This window comes from Natrix helvetica (assembly GCF_964273705.1).
Source record: "Natrix helvetica genome assembly, chromosome: 1".
Lineage (NCBI taxonomy): Eukaryota > Metazoa > Chordata > Lepidosauria > Squamata > Natricidae > Natrix > Natrix helvetica.
In genome coordinates, this window is record NC_138548.1 from 88,105,792 (window position 1) to 88,125,297 (window position 19,506).

Here is a 19,506-nt window from a genome sequence, read left to right on the forward strand (position 1 = left end):
ATAATCTGCTTACCACCCTCAGGCTGCTCGCAGTATCATCCCACTAGGCCAATGACATCCTTGTTCACAACCAGGTTTATCATCTTTGATTGGAGAGAACCATGTTTTCCATAGCCATTTCCTATGACAATATACTAGGGGGAGGGTTGTTATTTGCAAGTCTTCATTCAGCCTGTTGAGGAAAGACTGCAGGACTTCTCAGGATGGAGACAGAATGGACAATCAGAAGACGATCAAGAGTAGTCCTCCATTTAGAACTGGTTACTAAGTGACTGTTCTGAATTATGACACACCTCCCCGGGGGTACTTTTAAGACCTGATTTGAAGTTCCCAAAGCTACCCCTCCAAGTCACATGACTGCATTTTGGATCCTCGGCAACTAGAGATGGGAAATGATGCCATAATGTCATGTGCTTCCGGAAACATGCTACTGTTTATATAAAAAGATTGGACTTCTTATTTTGGATTAAGGTCAACACGCTCCCCAAGGTTCCTATGAATCTGTAAGATTTGCAAGTAGCAGGATGGGGTTTCCCACTGGCAAAAGTCCCATTTCATTCTGCCCTCTGGCTCTGGGGATTTCTCTCCTGTAGCCAAAGTGCCAGGGTATCTTGCCAACATCCACTTACACTTGTTGCTGGCTCATAGATTTTTTTTAAAGCATTTTTAAAAGTTCTTGTTGCAAAAAGCCAGAAGGGGACTCTGTTTTGCTGCTATTCTTTGTGCTCTCATTGGCCGAAAACACAGGAGTATAGATTTCCAGCAGTGAGAACATAACTATGCTGTTGGCCAGGGTGGAGGACCCATAGTCTGAAAGAGAAAAAATCAGATAGCTGTTGGTTCATTAATAGTACTTTGTTCTTAGCCAAAATTTTATCTTTGCTCCAATATTGGAAGTGGAGCCACCCAGGAACTGAAGATCTTAAGCAGCAGGAGGACAGAGAGTTGCCAGACTATATGCTGTATGAAGCAAACAAGCAAACATCATAAATTAAAACTTCGAATTCTCAGTTTTAAATCCTCATTCAGCCCTGAATGTTTTTTTAGGCAGTTGATATAGGAATAATCATGTGTACTGCCTGCAACTACTAAGAAGAACAAGACAATTATTTAAAACCTTACAATACAATCTTAAAATCGTAAATTTTAAACTCTTAAAATGAATGGATGCATACAGGCAGTAGCAAAAAGCACCTTTATATTGTTTCTGGCCACTAATGCAAAGTTTTCCTTAATCAAGCGGACCATATGTTTTGTTTTCAAAACCTAGCTTGGTTGTAAACATTGTACAGCAGCTCTCTTCCTTTAGTAAGCTAGAATGTGACATCCCAGACATTAATCTCATGACAATGTGTGAACATGTGGAAAGGAAAGTATACGCAACTGTCATTTGAAGCTCATTATGTAAGATCAGCAACATGTTTAATTTGTTGTACTCAATTTAATTCTCAGCAGGAAAAGTACTGAAGGAAGTATCAGTGGAATCTGTGAGCCAAACAAGATGCTCAAGAAAAGAAGGCAGATAAGTATGCCTCTTTAGAAGGTATGTCTCTTTAGGAGGAAGCCAGGAAGCCTATCTAAAACCATGGACCACTACTTAAGGCTTTTTCTTAGAAAATTGAGGTCATTACTTGCTAAATCTCTCTGCATCACCCTGTAGTCTCACTGATGCCTTTTAGTATTTTTCTTTGCAATCTAAAACTCAGAGGGGGCTTCGTGTCACTGGAAGGTTAATTCTGCTGGAAGGTATTCACATACAACTTTAATTACCTGCATTTCATCCCTGAGAATTTCCTAAAGCATTTGATTCTTTGAAAATGAATTCCAAAGACTATTTCCCTTATCAGATAGAGTAAAAGTGTTTTAAATACATTTGTCTAGACATTTAGATAATGGAACTAATTCTATTACTGATGTTTCACTCATTCATATTAAACTTAATGATTACAACCCCCTTCTCCTGGCTCTATTCAACTGAAAGGTGTTCTTCCAGTTTATGCGTACAGTGTTGTGAATAAGCAGCACAATAAACTCTAGAGAAGCTAATGGTTTCTCTATACTTTTCTTTTTGTTGTGCCTTGTCTTATAATGTAAGCTATTTATATCATCCCCACAGATGGGATTCTGTTAAATTCTGCAAATAAAGCAACCCACACACAAGATTCCCACCTACTGCTCCTAATTGTTTTATTATTTTAACCTATCAAGGAAGAAATTGGTATTAACATTTTAAAATTGGATATGCAGTATAATAGCACTAAAAAAGTGAAATACAATAGTATACTATTATGAGAAGGATAAGTGTTATCTTCATATTGATTTGTATTGATGTATATTCATCTGCAAAGACAGGCAAGGCATTGTTTTCTCAAATGAACCCTGTGGAATAAGTCATCTTATGTTACATAAATAGTTTTGATTTTCTCTTCGGCAAAAAAATGAATTTTGCTGTGGATGCTGATTTTATTTATAATGGCAATGCATGAAATTACTTGTAATGCCGTTTGAAATATATCTGTAATAGAAAGTCTTAAAACTCTGATGGACCTTTACAATAACAACTTCAAATGCATTTTGCGTATAGTTAACATTACTAAATTTTTCCTTACTTTTCTGACTTATTTAAGTAAATGCCGACAATGCAGTAGACATAAATGGTCCGGAAGAAATGGCCACTGTTTTCTGTGGAACTTAATCTTGTGTAAAGATATACATGACTAGAGTCTCAGGTTGCAAATGTATCCTTACATACCTAAAGGTAAGTCTCAATTTTCACACAGGGACATTTTTTTAAGCTAAATAATGCACATATACAATAATTCTATTAAGAGAATATCAATTCTGACAACCAAAGTGTGTGGGAGGGATTGTCCAAATTGCACTTGTGACCACATGTACGAAGACTTTCTTACACGTGTCGTACAATACATACAAATGGTGCGAGATTTGATTGCACGGTAGAAGCTACTACCTTGACTTTTTTGAGCTGAACTTCCCAACATGCTTCTTGCTGCCAATATTTCCATTTTGGATATTCACACTTACCTTGGAGTTTACCAGGTGTTCAGTGTCAGTGCCCTAGAAGCCCCAAAATCTCAAATAGGTAAGGGTCAGTATTTTGAGTGAGCATTAATTTTGGAAATATTTGGTGCCATCAGTGCAAGGTACATTACCTACATCAGTGAAAGAAAACCTTACGGTTTCATGAAGCAATCTGAATGTAAAGTGATCATTGATTGAATTATGTAGCACCAAGTTGGTGTTAAGTCTCAGGAACTACATAGATTTTCCCCATGATAATCCGTCTCTAACCTGGTCTTCCAAAGGTGCACCCATCTCCACTGTAGCTGAATCCATCCACCTTGTTGCTGGTTGTCCTTTTCTTCTCTTCCCTCCTGCCTTTCCCAGCATTAGAGCCTTCTCCAAAGAGATGGGTCTTCAGATAATATGTCTGAAGAAGGACAATTTGAGCCCGGTTATTTGGCTTCAAGTGAGAACTCTTGAGTAGATTTGTTTAACGATCCATTTGGTTTTTCCTTGCCTGGCTATTTATGGTATTCTCGTGAGTCTTTTCAACATCAAAGATCTACTAAGTCCCCCCCAGTGTGCAAAAATCCTAAAAACAAAGCCCTGAAAAAGTCACTTTTAAGTATAAGGGTCTTTCTGATCTAAATTACTGCTGTGATGCAAGAGATGTAGTGGCTTTGACAAGCTTGTGCAAATCTAAATAATCCAAATTGAACACTGACATTTTTGTCATTCAGCAGTCTGATCCCCCCCCCCCGGAGTGCAGCAATGAGTGATAGCATGAGCTTAACTAGAGAGATAGTATCACTCTGAACATGCCAACTCCGAATAAAATAAATTCTACTGGCAATTGCAATCTTGGTTTTCTTCCTAGGAGACTTCTTACTTACAACAGGCTTGGAGATACATTATTAAATGGCTTGCACTCCCTGCTCCCAGTTGAAGGAGATGCTCCTAGTCCAAAATGAATGTAAATAATGAATGTAAATGAACAGCACCATCTTGTAAAGGCTTACTTAGCAGTAGGTCTTGGTGTATTCAGTAGGGATAGCTTATAAATAATTATCCATAATATTGCAGCTAGAAAACTAAATTATTTTTCAAAGAGAGTTTTCTGAAATATAAGCAAAAGTATAAATGAAGTTAGAATGTGAACAGAAACTAGTAACATAATTTAGCACTCTGAGAGCATTTTTAATGAGTTGCAATACTTCAAATAAATTATTAGTTCAGTAATTTAAGAAGTGCTTTTGCTCTTCTTGTATTCAGCTCTTCAGACACCAAGACAAGGTTGCTGTGTCCTTTGGAGCCAAGAGATAATCCCTATCTCCCAATGGATCAGTACAATGTCATTGGGAAATGATGTGTTGGTCTTCTAAGCTAAGGCAATAAGAAAGCAGTGATCTAGTCAGTGTGCCAATCAAATGATGTAGCAGAAATTTTAGCTTATGGAGAAAATTCCTTTCTGCTTTTCCTATAAGCCAGTCAAACAGTCTAATAGTATGGATAGTAGGACTCAAGTTGTCTTTGCTTACTTACTGCATTTGTGTCAGCCTTACTAGGTAGACCAGAGCAGGAAATTAACTTTACTGGAAAGCTAAAATTATTTTATTAAGATTGGTTATACAGCGATACCTCGGTACTCAACCTTAATTGGTTTGGGAAGGTACAACGAGTACCAAAAATGATGAGTACCAAGCAAATTTTTCCCATAAGGAATAATGTAGTCAGTCACAAGGCAGCTGACACCAACAAATTGTAGCGTGTACATTAAATACCAAACAAACCATGAGTACTGGGACAAATGTTCATGTCAAAATGCATTGAGTACCAAATTCGATGAGTTTCAAAGCAGTTGAATACCAAGGTACCACTGTAATAACATAATCTTGCAGGTCTGATTGTGCAGTACAACCTCCTCCTTATTCTAGTTCTATCAGTTATGGAGGCATCTGCCTGAGCTTCCAAATGTACTAAGATTATAGTTCTGGACTTTATAAAATGCTTCAGCTCCCTTTTGTTTAGGCAATGAGTCTTGCAGATCTCCATCATGGTCATCATCTTTATTTTTTACAATTTCTTCCACTTTAGTTACAAATCTTCAAGAAAAGAGGAAATTTAACTGTAGTGCAGGCTTCTAATTGTGCATGCACTGCTACAATCTAATTGTGCCTTTTCTATGTAGATGTATTGCTTGCATGTTATTTTTATGCTTAAATTTTATTTCTGTATGTTTTGTAATCTGCATAGCATGAGAGAAAATCATCAGAATATGAAGAAAGAATGTAAAGTTTAAAATCAGTTCAGAGGGTTTCAATCTGACAATGGACTGCATTAATACTTAGAATGTAAGAAGACTCATGTAAGGGTATGACACTGGATATTTAATTCATTTATTTATTCATTTATATGTTGATTGACATGCTAAAAATGAGGGAGGGTCTCATCCTTGGTGAAGACTTTGGAAACTGAAAGTGAAATCTTGGAACAAGAAAAAAAAGTACATTTGGTAAGAATCCATGGTCCTTAGACAAGTCAGATTTAATACCTCTTTTCATAATACTGTCATTTTCTTTCATGTAATAGAATACAAAATTTGCATCAGTTGTTTTCCAGATTGCCTTGATTGAATCTACATTTAATAAAAAAAAAATTGTCTCCAAAAAAATCTCAAAAGCAATTTTAACATCCCCCAAACCTATTTCTTTTTCCTCACTTTTAGTAGCAAGTTATTACTCCATTTTCCCAGATGTAGGTTTCTGTAATACTTGGAGATCCCTGGACAGATTTATTGCTACTGTGTGCATTCAATCATCATTAGTTGCTGGATAAGATGCTTGCAAAACTGAAGCAAGCACCATTACTTCCCAGAGACATTGCAACAAAGGTTTTTGCTAAGCAAATAAGATTCTACGGTTTGAGATATACATATGGGTTTTATTTAAATAGAATCTGGCAGGATCATTTATTGTTCCTTATCAGTGTAGTGGAGAAAGCATTATTTCTAGAATTAAGTGAAGATGTCCCCAAACAAGCAGCCGTGTGGTTTATTGCTATTAAAAGCAAGCAAACTCTGCAATTTTATCCCAAAGAACTGGACAGAAAAAACCCTTCTTTCATACATGTTGATGTATGAGTTAAAATCCTTTATTTCCTTAGTTAAATATAGCAGGAGAGTAAAAAATCAGAAATCTGGTAGAACCATTTTAGACTCAGAAATGTTATTAACAGGCATAAACCTTCATGAGCTACAGCTCACTTCATGAGATGAGAAGCTCGAGACAACATTTTATGAATGTCAGTTTAGTCTGCAGGATATATAATGAGAAGGTAATATGATCTTCACTCCCAGACATCTGAAGAACTATTGCATAAATGATGGAACACATTCATTTTCTTTGGTTTCCCTTTGTCTTGGACTACATCCTCTATACATTTTCACTATTGTCTATGCTAATTGAGATTAATAGGCTCCATAGTCCATAACTGTTCAATGCCACTAGTAGGGCTACATTGCTCCAGAAGGATCTGCAAAACAGGCCTACATTACACAGAAGGAAACCTCAACCAAATACCGTCAAGTGCCAGGGAAACCAAAAGATCCAGGCAGTTCAAAAGAGTATAAAGATTTATTGCAAGCTTCGGAGTCGACCAGAAGTTCTCCAGCTGAAAAGACGTGAGGGGTATGGGGGGACTCTCAAGAGCCTCACATGAACCCTGTCTGACAAACCAATTCTGAGACCCTTTTTGTGTCACAATCCCCCTGGAGGGGGGGGGCGAAGAAGGGGCAGATTCTCATCAGACCCAGGGGGAGGCAACAGGCCCCCCACAGGTCAGAGATTTGCCCTCTGAAACGGAGTCAGGGTGGCAGCATGGCAACATGGCTGCACAAGAAGCTGGCTTCCAGCCAAAGCAACTGAACAGGAGTGTGAGGGTGAGATGAAAGACCTATAAGAAAATTCATTTAACCAACAGTCATAAATAAAAACTTAAAAAAACACAAAGAATCTTCAGAGTACAAATAATTTTAATAGACAGATCTGGATTTTGGCAAAAAGAAATAAATAAAGAAACAAAGGGAAAATGGAGGGTTGAAACACTAGCCTCCCAAAAAAGCCATTTGTTTGAAACAATTCGGACAGAAAGGGAGAAAGTGACAAACCCACTCAAATTTAAACTCTAAACTTGGTTTTGGATTTGAAATAGAAACCAAACATTCCGAAGGATTTACTTCGTGGAATTTCTTCCAACTAGGCGTTCCTAAGGCGTTTCCATGACTACTATCACCTTGAGAAGGGGAGGGAAATGCCATGCATACTTTTGGCCAGAGTAAAAGTCTCATATTTCTGTACAGGGATGTGAATGCGCATGTCCAGAACCCTGCCATAATGTCCTGTTGGAGAATGTGATTGATGACCTCAGCCAGAGGGGAGGGGGCACAGGGGTAAAGGTCAGACGCCATTAAGTGTGATTTAGTTTCAGTTACACAGAAGTCCGTGCCAAGATGTTAGTCCTAATAAATGAATGGTTTTTTTTTAATTTTATCAAATTCAACTGGGGCTCATAAATTAATTAGGGCAACTCTTGGAACCTTCACAGATAGCTGAAACTCACTTTTAAAATATTTTTTTTCGGGTTTCCTAAAGCCCGGGCCCTTTGAGCACCCCCTCCCCCGATGTTTGAGTTGCTTGGAGGGAAAATCAGGCAACAGGAGATTGATTGCAGCTGGAGGTATGCTGCAAAACTCAGAAGCAGAAGCAAGAGAAGATAAGTACTGGTGGAAATTCCCTTGCCCTAGTCCAAAGCCCCAGATGGAATCCCGAGGGAGTGCAAAAGAGCAACGGAGGGAGGAAGTGAGGGGAGGGACATCTGATCTTGTTGAAGGAAAGAGATGAGACTGGAGCGCAGCCCCCCTCCCCATCCCGATGGAAGGAGAAGGAGCCCAGAATGGCAACCAGTGCCTCTCCCACGCAGCAGGCAGGCTGCCAAGAGCAGGCCACCCCCTCCCTCTCTCCGAACTAGGGGTGAAAGAGATAACCAGCCATATCAGGCGCAAGCATACCAAGGCTGACAGGAGGCTGGGGGATTAGGGCTGGATGACCCACCCCAATTCAGGAGAAAGTTCGATGGAGACTTAGACCAGCTAGCCCTATTCCTTGATTCAGCTGATATCCACTTAGAACGCTATTAATGCTCCCCCAGAGCCATAGTGAATGCCTCGCAGAGGGTCTAGGGGGAGAAGCAAGGGAATGGCTAGCAGCCCTCCATAAGAGGAGAGCCCCCCAACTGCAAGACATAGATGATTTCCTGCAACTGCTAGGGGCCAGGTTTGAGGAGGTGGAGGAGGAGGAGGACCCATATGCAGAAGAGGAACTCAGCAACCTAAAGCAGAGGGGCCACCCCATCAAAGAGCACATCCGTGAATTTAGGAGGGTCATAGGAAGGCTGCCCCCTTTACCAGAGTGGCTGCTGGTGCATTTTTTCAGAACAAGCCTGGACAAGCAAATTGCCCAAGTAACTGCATACTGCGACATCCCAAATCAACTCTGTGAGTGGTTCCGAGTAGCAACAAAAGTCGACAGTGGGCTGCGCATCAACGACATGACAAAACAACCAGACACACAAGAGAGAGGTCAACCCGACCTGAAATCACCCAGCCGGCAGGGAACCACAGCACCACAGTAGGCTCTGAGACCAGCCCTCCCTCGAAGTCCGCTTAAATGCTACAGATGTGGGGGGATGGGCCACATGGCATCTGCATGCCCAACCCCAGCCCCAAAACCAAGGCCAGACTCACCGCCCAGAGCACGACCAGAATGAGGGTCCAAACGGACCACCAACACGTCCAGGAAAGCCTTCCAGGCTGCAAAGGCCCCTTTCCCCTCAGGCAAAAGTGATGGAACCCCAAGCAGCGACAACCAGTCGCCTGAATCTTATGACAGCAAGGACGAGTGAGAAAATGACCCAATGGTGAGTGAATCAATTCACCCTTTCCTTTTTCCAATATACCTCACAGCCCCAAAAACAGGAAACCAGGGGGATTTTCAAGCCCTAATAGACTCAGGCTGCACAAGGTGCTTGATCAACCTAACCACAGTCCTAAAACTGGGGATCAGAGCAAAAAGACTGGCCTACCCGATCCGGTTCGAGCAGGTCGACAGGTCCCTAATGGGAGGAGCCTATGCCACCCACCTAACTGAACCAGTGAGGCTAGAACTAGTGGATCACTGGGAAGTAATTTGATTCATAATAGCCCCCAAAACGACAGACACAGTCATACTGGGACTTTCCTGGCTAGACAAGTGGGGACCGACCATCTGGTGGCAAGGGGGTACCCGAAGACTTAGGATATCAAGGGGCCCCCAACCCCTCCCACACCAGCAAGCAGAAACATCACCCACGCTGGAAACCCTCCAAGAAAGCCCACGAGAACAACTGGCAACCACATCCGACAAAACCCCAGAGGCCGAACTGATTCCGATAGAATATCAGGACCTCGCAGAAGTATTCAGTGAGGCCGAGTGCAATGTTCTGCCTCCCCACCGGGAGACAGACTGTGCCATTGAAATCATCCCCGGAGCAAAACTACCCAAGCCCAAACTGTATGCCATGACGCCCTGGGAAATGCAAGAGATGCGCGAATACATAGACAAAAACCTAGCAAGGGGGTTCATTGAGCCAGCCAAGCCACGGGTTGTGGCACCAGTCCTCTTTAAAGAAAAAAAGATGGCACCATGAGGCTGTGTGTGGACTTTCGAGGTATAAACGGGGTGTACGTACACAAACTATACCCCCTCCCCCTCATGAAGGATATGCTATCTCATCTGGCCAAGGGAAAAGTCTTCACCAAAGTAGACCTCAGAGAAGCATATTACCGAGTACAAATCAGAGAGGGAGATGAGTGGAAAACAGCATTCAACTACTCCCTAGGGAGCTTTCAATTCAAAGTGATGCCTTTTGGACTGCAGGGGCCCCCAGCGGTCTTCGTGCAGTTAATAAACGAGGTGTTGCATGAGCACCTCTACAAGGGGGTCCTCGTCTACCTAGATGACATCCTTATGGACCCTGGTCCGCCAAGTACTGGAGAAACTTCTGGAAGCCAACCTGTACATCATTGTATCAAAATGCAAATTCCACCATGCACTACCTGGGTTACCAAGTGTCAAATGAGGGAATAGAGATGGACCCAGCAAAAGTGCAATCTGTCCTAAACTGGCATCCCCCTCGCACCCGCAGACAGCTACAAAGCTTCCTAGGGTTCGTGAACTTCTACAGGCAATTCATCCCCTCCTTTGCGAAGATTGCCAAACCCCTGACAGACCTCCTGAAGACAGGGAACCCAGGAACGAAACCTTGCCCTGGACAACCCCTACCATGGGACCTAACCTGCCAAGAGGTGTTCGAGACACTAAAAGAAATGTTTGCAAAGGAGCCAGTGCTGAAGCATCCTGACCCCGAGCAACCTTTCGTGATCCAGGCAGACGCCAGCTATGTGGCAATGGGAGCGGTGCTACTCCAAAGAAACAACCAAGGAAGCTTACAACCCTGTGCCTACATCTCCTGAAAGCTCACAGACACAGAGAGACGATGGGCTGCATGGGAAAAGGAAGCTTTCGCAGTGAGATGGGCACTGCTAACCTGGAGACACCTGTTGGAAGGGAGCCAGAAACCGTTCGAAGTCTGGACCGATCACAAAATCTGGAGGCACTTAGGACCCCATGGAAACTATCACCCAAACAAGTCCGATGGGCTCAATACTTCAACCGTTTTGATTTTGTCTTAAAGCACATTCCGGAGGAACTTTCTAGCTGACGCCCTCTCCCACACGCCTCAGTACAAATGCAAACGGGAGCATGTAGTGGACGCCATTATTCCCTCTACACAAACCGCTGCCCAAGTGACCACCAGACGGCAACGCCGTGACCGGTAGCATGTAGTGGACGTACCTGAGGTGTTACGTGAACTATCAGCAGTCCAATTGGGCAGACCTTTTATCTTTTGCTGAGGTCGCGTACAATAATGCTGTCCACAGTAGCACAGGACTCACGCCATTCAAAATAGTGAGTGGTATGGACTTCGTCCCAATGCCTGAGTATCCAAGGGATCCCCCCTCCTCAGTCAGCTTGGCTGACTGGATGTCGATGCTGAAAGCGACCTGGGAAAATGTCAAAAAGGCACTGGCTAAAGCAGCACAAACCTATAAGAAATAGGCAGACAAAAACCGGGCTCCACAACGGCGATTCTGGGTGGGAGAGAAGGTTTATCTCTCCACAAAATATTTGAGATTAAAACTGCCTAGCAAGAAACTGGGGCCAAAGTTTATGGGACCATTTCCCATAGTAAAGATCATCAACCCAGTCACAGTGCAATTGAAACTGCCTCGATTGTTAGGGAAGATACACCCAGCATTCCATAGCAGCCTCTTAAAACCCGTGATGGGATCCACTCTGAGACCACTACCCTGGGAGCCCCCAGGCCCTATGGTCATAGGGGGCCAACCCATTATGAAGTTCAGTGTATCCTTGATTCAAGGTGGCACAGGAGACAACTCCAATACTTAATCAAGTGGAAGGGCTACCCCTTATCAGAGGCATCTTGGGTGAAAAGTAGAAATATCCAGGCTGATTGCCTTATGGCAAAATTCCATGCAGAAAATCCAAGCAAGCCTGGGGGAGGGACACATCCCTAAGTTATACACCTGTACTCAAATTGCTTTGTTTTATACAGGTTGCTTTCAGGAAGTGAGGGGAGCCGGATGTCAATGCCTAAGGCGTTTCCATGACTACTATCACCTTGAGAAGGGGAGGGAAATGCCATGCATACTTTTAGCCAGAGTAAAAGTGTCATATTTCTGTACTGGGATGTGAATGCACATGTCCAGAACCCTGCCATAATGTCCTGTTGGAGAATGTGATTGATGACCTCAGCCAGAGGGGAGGGGGCACAGGGATAAAGGTCAGACGCCATTAAGTGTGATTTAGTTTCAGCTACACAGAAGTCCGTGCCAAGTTGTTAGTCCTAATAAACGAATGGGTTTTTTTTGAATTTCCTCTGGGGGCTCGTAAATTAATTAGGGCAACTCTTGGAACCTTCACACTAATATATCTTAACCAACTCCAATTAATGAGAGGTGGAATGCAACATGGGAAAAAGGCCAAGAAAAAAGCACTATTTTCTTACTGACAACTGTTGACCTAATCTTGCTTGTCCGGGAATTTTAATTAACCAACTGCCATAAATTAGAACTTAGAAAAGCAGGAGCGAAGAGAAACATACCCGAGTTTGGTTGTATGCAAGTTTGTTCCAATTAATATATTTTGAGCAACTGTAATCAATGAGAGGTGGAAAATAGCAAGGGAAAAATAATAACAAAATTAAGAACTGGGAAAATATGAAGTTTTTCTTCTTTTTTCTGCAAAAGATCAAGACTTACTAGGAAAAAACCAGACAACTAAAAATTGTTATATGGGAAAATATAGAGCTGAGATAAAGGGTTTACTCCTAAATATGACAATAAAAATGGAGTTGCTAATTGATTGAATATGATAATGGAAAGATAATTAAATAAAGGTTAAATATATGGAATATGGACAAATATGAAATGATACGGGGAGATTGTATAGCAAAGGTTTGTGATTCACTCTTATACATGATAATAAAATTGAGTTGCTAATTGATTGAATATGACAATAGAAGGACAATTAAGCATGGGTTAAAATATATGAAACCTGGACATATATAGAACTTCTAAGATGATGAATAAAGTGAGATGTGTACCGCTTGTTATTCTATATAGTAGATTAAGGGAATTGTAATGAATATTGAACAGTAAGGATTGCCATTTATAGACAATTAAGGGTAACCTAAACCAAGATATGGAAAAATGGAGAGGGAACATGAAATATACTTACAATGGGAAACTATTGAGATTTAAAGACAGAATCACAAAGTGGGGGTGTGTAAGGATGCATAATTATATAAATATAATGATGACAAAAGCTGGGAATTGTAACCAGGTCTGCACCTCAGCCAAAATTAGACAGGGGGGAGGGGTTTAAAAGCACAATGACTATATCTGTATACATTTTTTCTCTTTAAAAAAAGGAGGAAGATACATGTTAAAATTAAATATGTATATTGAAATGGAACTATGAATACCATCAACATAAAATGGAGCTCGCTCAGAAGCTGAACTACACCAAGTAAATGAGATGAAGAGTGTGAAGTAGAGGAGAGAGGTAAGGGAAGAATAGAAGGATAGGAGAGAGGGCGGGGGGGGAGAGGAGGAAAGAAAGAAGGAATGGAAAGGGGAGAGAGGAGAAGGAGAGAGGAAGGGGAAGTAGAGAAAAGAATGGCGATAGAGGAAAGAAATGAGATAGGGAGGGGGAGAAAAGAGAGAGAAGAAAATGATGGATAAGGTACAAATATGGTGTATGGAGAGCAGAAGAAACGATAATTATTTTTGGGAGTTGATGGTAAGACGAATTGATGTAAACATTTAATAATACAATACGATGTTGGCTATGTAATAGTATACATGTGGTTATAATGAAAATGAAAAAATAAACTATTTAAAAAAGATTTATTGCAAGCTTGAGCACTCTACAAGAATCTGAACTAGTAATGGACAAAGTAAATTTGAAGTAGATAATCAAAGGAATTCAAGGTGGACTGGGGTGAGATCTCTTGTGGGCATGAAGGGACTCATGACTGATGATGTGCTTGATCCCACCCTCCACCTCAGCCAGGTCATTTCCTATACTTGAGTTATTCAGCTATAGAAACTGCATTGATCAATAACAATAGCAATAGACTTATGTACTGCTTCATAATGTTTTACAGCATTCTCTAAGCAGTTTACAGAGTCAGCACATTGCCTCCAACAATCTGGGTCCTCATTTTACCGAGGATGGAAGGATGAGTCAACCTTGAGCGGTGAGAATTGAACTCCTGGCAGTCAGCAGAGTTAGCCTGAAATACTGCATTCTAACCACAGCACCACCAGGGCTCTGATTAGCATGGGTTACCAACTGTTCTTATTATCCAGCATTTATTTATTGATTTGTTAAATTTATTTGCTACTCATCTTGCCATGGGGCTCCTCTGGTGGCTTAAAACAATGAAATGGAAAATGTGACAAAATGCAAGCATAACAACAGCAAAGGGGTAAAACAATCAAAATAAACAATGGAAGTACACTGTTATGAAATTAAAGAAGATGTGGAGAGGGGGAGCAGAAAGTGCAGGGGGGGAGATGGGGGTCAGCTAATTAGATCCATTGCCACCTCCAGTGATTTACCCTCCCTATTGGATCCCCAAAACAAATGGCAGAGCCGGGTCTTCAGGCCCTTATGGCAGGATAGGAGAGTATTGTGTGGGACATATAAATGCAATCCTTAGTTTCAGATAATTTTAGCAGGTAAGCAAACACTTGTGTGCTCCTGAAATCAATTGAGATATTAAAGAAACTGCTTGAAAGGTGTGAACATCCGACTTGCACCTTTTTCTTCTTTGATGACAGTTTTCACAAGTATAAGCAGGTGCAATTGTTTGTTTTCCATATCTTCAGCAACCCGATTGCAATGATGAAACACAGGACCTAATTATTCATTACAAAGCCCTTTTACAGAATATAGTATACTTAACTGGGTCAATGGGGGAAGGGATTTATGTCTCATGAGAATCTTGAAAAAGAGGCCAACAAACCTCCAGGCTTTCACTGGAGTTAAACAAACTCAACACATTCTGCTGAATCAGAAGCTATACAGTATAATTGATATATGTAGCCCTTCCATTTAAAAAATAGAAAGAACTGGTTGAAAAAATAGAAACTTTTCATTATAGGGCTTACCCCCCCCCCCCAAAGTCTGGCAACACAAGACACAGTTTTTTGACTTGGTAAATTGATTTACTTATTCATTTATTACATCAATTTATGTGGTCAACTGCCATGCAGAAGCAATTGTGAGCAGCTAGAAACATTTAAAAACAATATACAGCTAATTGTTGACTTACGTTTGTTTAGTGACTGTTTGAAGGTACGACATAACTGAAAAAAGTGACTTTCACTTTTTGGATTTTCACACTTAACAATCATTACAACTGATTCATACTTATAACGGTTGCAGTGTCCTGGGCTCATGTGATCACCTTTTGCAACCTTCCTACAAACAAAGTCAATGGGGAAGCCATATTCACTTAATCACCCTGTAACCAATTTAACATGTGCAGTGGTTTACTTAACAACTGTGGCAAGAAAAGTCATAAAATGGGGCAAAACTCTCTTAACAAATGTTTCACTTAGCAACAGAAATGTTGGGCTCAATTGTGGTTGTAAGATGAGCACTACCTGTAAAAGCCAATATCAATAAAATATTAAAAAAAACTTCTACAATTATTGTTGAGAACCAACCCAATAAGCACTCAACAATACAATAACCCCTAATAGACTTGCCATGGCTGAAGCAAGCCTAGTGTTTCCCCCTAGCCAGGGAATGAAGCAGTAATAAACCCATGTCAATACTTTCCAGGCAATGATTCAAGTCTATCTCATGCACAGAAATTTTTGGTCTCTGTTGACACACAACTTAACATTGTCATGAGCACAATTAGTATGACACATGACCATTTAAATCCAGTCACTTTTGGAGCTAGGAAGGGGCATTCTTCACACTACTACTGGGTAATTTGATTTAGTAAGTGCCTTATAAGAGCAATACACACCCAGGACAAAAAACAATTAATGCTATACGTAGCATACTTCAAACAATTATAAATGGATATGGCCCTCCCTCAGTCAAACTGCTTGTACACATTCCTCCTTCAAGCATTTACAACCCACAGTATCTCCAAAGAGGGAGGACCAGCAGAACTTCTCATGCCTAAACTCTAAAAATATTCACATTTACTCCCACGGGCTCCCAAATGAGCATAAACACCGACACGTTGGAGCCTGCTGCCTTGCTGTCCAGGGTTTGATACTCCTTGCTGGATGTTGGTTATTTAGAGTCATAGAAGTTAGAAAAGACCCCACCCCGGCTTAGGGAAAGAATCCACATTCAAGTATCCCAGACAGGCAGCTTCTACTTAAATACATTGGACAAAAGCTAGCCCATCATCTCTCTTATGTTATGGTATATTCAATACTGGTTTCACTCTTCAGATATTTTTCCCCAGGAGTGCTTCTCCATGCAATTTCTTCCCTATATCTTTTGTCCCAGGGGAAAAAAACCATGTGAAAGTCTTGTTTTCCTTGCATGGTGTGCCATCCTTTTCCTTCTTGGAACACCAGCCTGGGAAGATTAACAGCTTATCTTCCACCTACCAGAGGTGTGTTAGGAGGAGAAGGAAATGTATGGAGCTAGCCAGGGACTGAGGATGCCACTATGTGGGGAAACGGGAGGAGAAGGCAGTTGTTGGCAGGTAGGGTGAACAGGCAGCCAAAGTGAGTGGGAGAGGTTGTGTGAACTGGGGCTTGGAATGCTGCCAGTCCTGCTTTTTCCCCCCTTTTACTTTTCCTTCTGTACTGTTTGCTGTCTGCCTGATTTAATGCACAAGAGGCGATATCATGAAATTGGGTCAAACCTTTCCTGGCACCGGATCTTGTGGATACCAGACATTTCCTGGAAGAAGTGGACAGGGCTTTTTTTCCCAAATGATTTTTTTTTGATCCAGTATGTAGCCTGAGCCTGAAGGGACATTTGACTGGGTTACTGGCTGCCTAGCTTAAACATGTGGTGAGAGCTGTCCCAGAATGTGATCACTAGTTTTCCAAATAAAATCATCTTCGAAAATAGGGTAAGAGTTGAACAGAAAAACAGAAGGGAAAGGGAAAAACTCTTAGGGGGTTTTCCCAACCACTTTTCTGCTTCCAAATTATTTTCCCGCCCTGCTAGATTCAAACATCATCTGATTGAGTCATGCCTGAAAGTGCATGGTAAGAAAAATGTAGTAGTAGCTGGTGACAATTTCCATTGGTGGCAATCAGTGGTGGGATTCAAAAAATTTTACGATCAGTTCTGTGGGTGTGGCTTGGTAGGCGTGGCATAGTTTGGTGGGTGTGGCTTGATGAGTGTGGCCGGGGAAGGATACTGTAAAATCTCCATTCCCTCCCCACTCCAGGGGAAGGTTACTGCAAAATCCCCATTTCCTCCATATCTGCTGGACTCGGGAGGCAGAGAATAGATGGGGGCGGGGCCAGTCAGAGGGGGTATTTACCAGTTCTCCGGACTACTCAAAATTTCCGCTACCGGTTCTTCAGAACTTGTCAGAACCTACTAAATACCACCTCTGGTGACAATATGTTAAGAAAAGGATTAAGCAGCTTTCCTCTCTTCCAAGTCCCCACTAAATTCACTCTTGATGTTGCTTTTGCCTAGAGAAAAAGAACTGCCCAACCTTTTGTTACACAATAAAAGTACATATAGATTCCATCTTACAGAAATTCTGTGTTGCCAACATACATTTTGGGTATGGCAAAACCATCTCTGAGTGATTCGGAACAGAATATTTTTTCCCCATGAAAAATCTTGGATTTAAATTAATATCAGAGGGCACCAAAATTCTAACTCTGATATTTAATTTCTGAGGGCTCAGGCACACACAGCAATGGCCATCGATAGCACAATGAATGTGTGATAAATGAACATTAATACATATACATATGTAGTCCATTGACCAATTTCCCCCTTTTTACAATTGTACCCACTTCATTTGACATTTCTGCATGATGAGGGAGCAAACCTATGACTTGAGAAGTCATGGAATCTTTGGGGCAGCTTATAAACACCATAATACATAAATACTTTTTTAGTCATTCAGCATGAAAATTATTCAAAATAAGAGTTGGATCCTGGTAACCTGGGAATTCCAACTTTTTTTTTCTGGGGAGAAACTTTTTCAGCCATCTGCTGAAAATTTCCCCTTTTCACTGAGTTTCTTTAGAAGGCTCAAACAGTGAAGATGACATAAAACCTGGGTACAGGACCAAGGAAATGCTAGTCTATGTGTCCGCAGTAACTCTAACACTGCAGCCTGGTGCCCATCAAATATATGAGAACTGCAGCTTCTAGAATTTCTAGACCTCACAACACTTGGCTGTCTGGGAATTCTAGGTTTCATAGTCCCAGTTTATCTAAATTGAGAACAGCTATTCTAAAAGGACAAAGGAACATTTGGACTCATGTTTTGATGACTAATAGAACTTTTTTTCTGGAGCATGAGTCAAAGCAGAAAAAGTCTGGATGTAGAAATGTTTTGAGTTTGCTCAATAGGGTTAGGATATAATATTTACTGGATTTTTTTTCTTTTTTTTTCTTGGTGAAAGTTTATAATTTAAAACAATTTGAATGGGAGATTAAATTGTTCCATTGCTCCTTCTGTTGTTAAACATAACAGCCTAAATCCCAGACACAGATTTTGACAGAAAGTGATATTTGTAGCCTCGGTTAAACAACTGGATTCCTTAGTCTGAACATGTGGTTGTAGGACAATGTGAAAGGGAGGAGTTGAAGTGGATTTAATAAAATCCTGCAAGAAACATTAATTGCTATGACAACAGGGAAAAATATACAAAACTTAAATTAGAAAAACAACAAAAGCAGAACTGCAGTGCTTTAGTTGCACAAATTAAAGAAAGAAAGATCTAAATAATAGATTTTTATTCAAAGGAATCATACGTCTTTTGATGGTGTTTTGGAATGTTACAAGGTGAGAAAGAGTAATAATATAATTTTTAGTGTTGCTCTGGAACTATTCTGAACTGAAACTGATTCTATACTGAATAAAGTAACTTACAATTGGTCCTTACACTTAGGGCAATCACAGCATCCCCACGGTTACATGATCAAAATTCATGCACTTCTCAGACAATGATTACAGTGTCCTGGGGTTACGTGACTGCCATTTGCAACCTTCCCAGAGAGCTTCCTACAAGCAAAGTCAATGGAGGAAGTTGGATTCACTTAATAGCCACGTGAGTCGCTTAACAATCATAGCCAAGTCATAAAACTGAGTACAATTCATTTAACGTTTAGCCATGAACTTTCCAGTCATGATTGTGGTCATAAGTCAAGGACTATAATTTGAAAAAAGTCCCACAGGATGAGTTCTCTTGTAATGAGTTATATAGGTAGTCCTCAACTTACAACCATTCATTTAGCAACTATCTGCAGTTACAACAGCACTGAAAAAAATGACCAGTCTGTATTCTGGATGACATGATTACTATTTGCAACATTCCCAGCCACCTTCAATAGCAAAATCAATGGGGAAAGCTAGATTCCCTTAACAACTATGATAGTTCTTTTATTGGATGTTGATCAATACATAATGGTTGCAATATCTATGCATTATCTTCACAGAATACACCCTGTTTGAAGGCGTCTGGCAAAGATGAATGTCTGCATGTCATGTGGTGGTAGTGTGTCCTGTTGGCTGAGAGTTTGTATAGTCAAGAAGTTCCTCCTGAGTTGTAGCTTG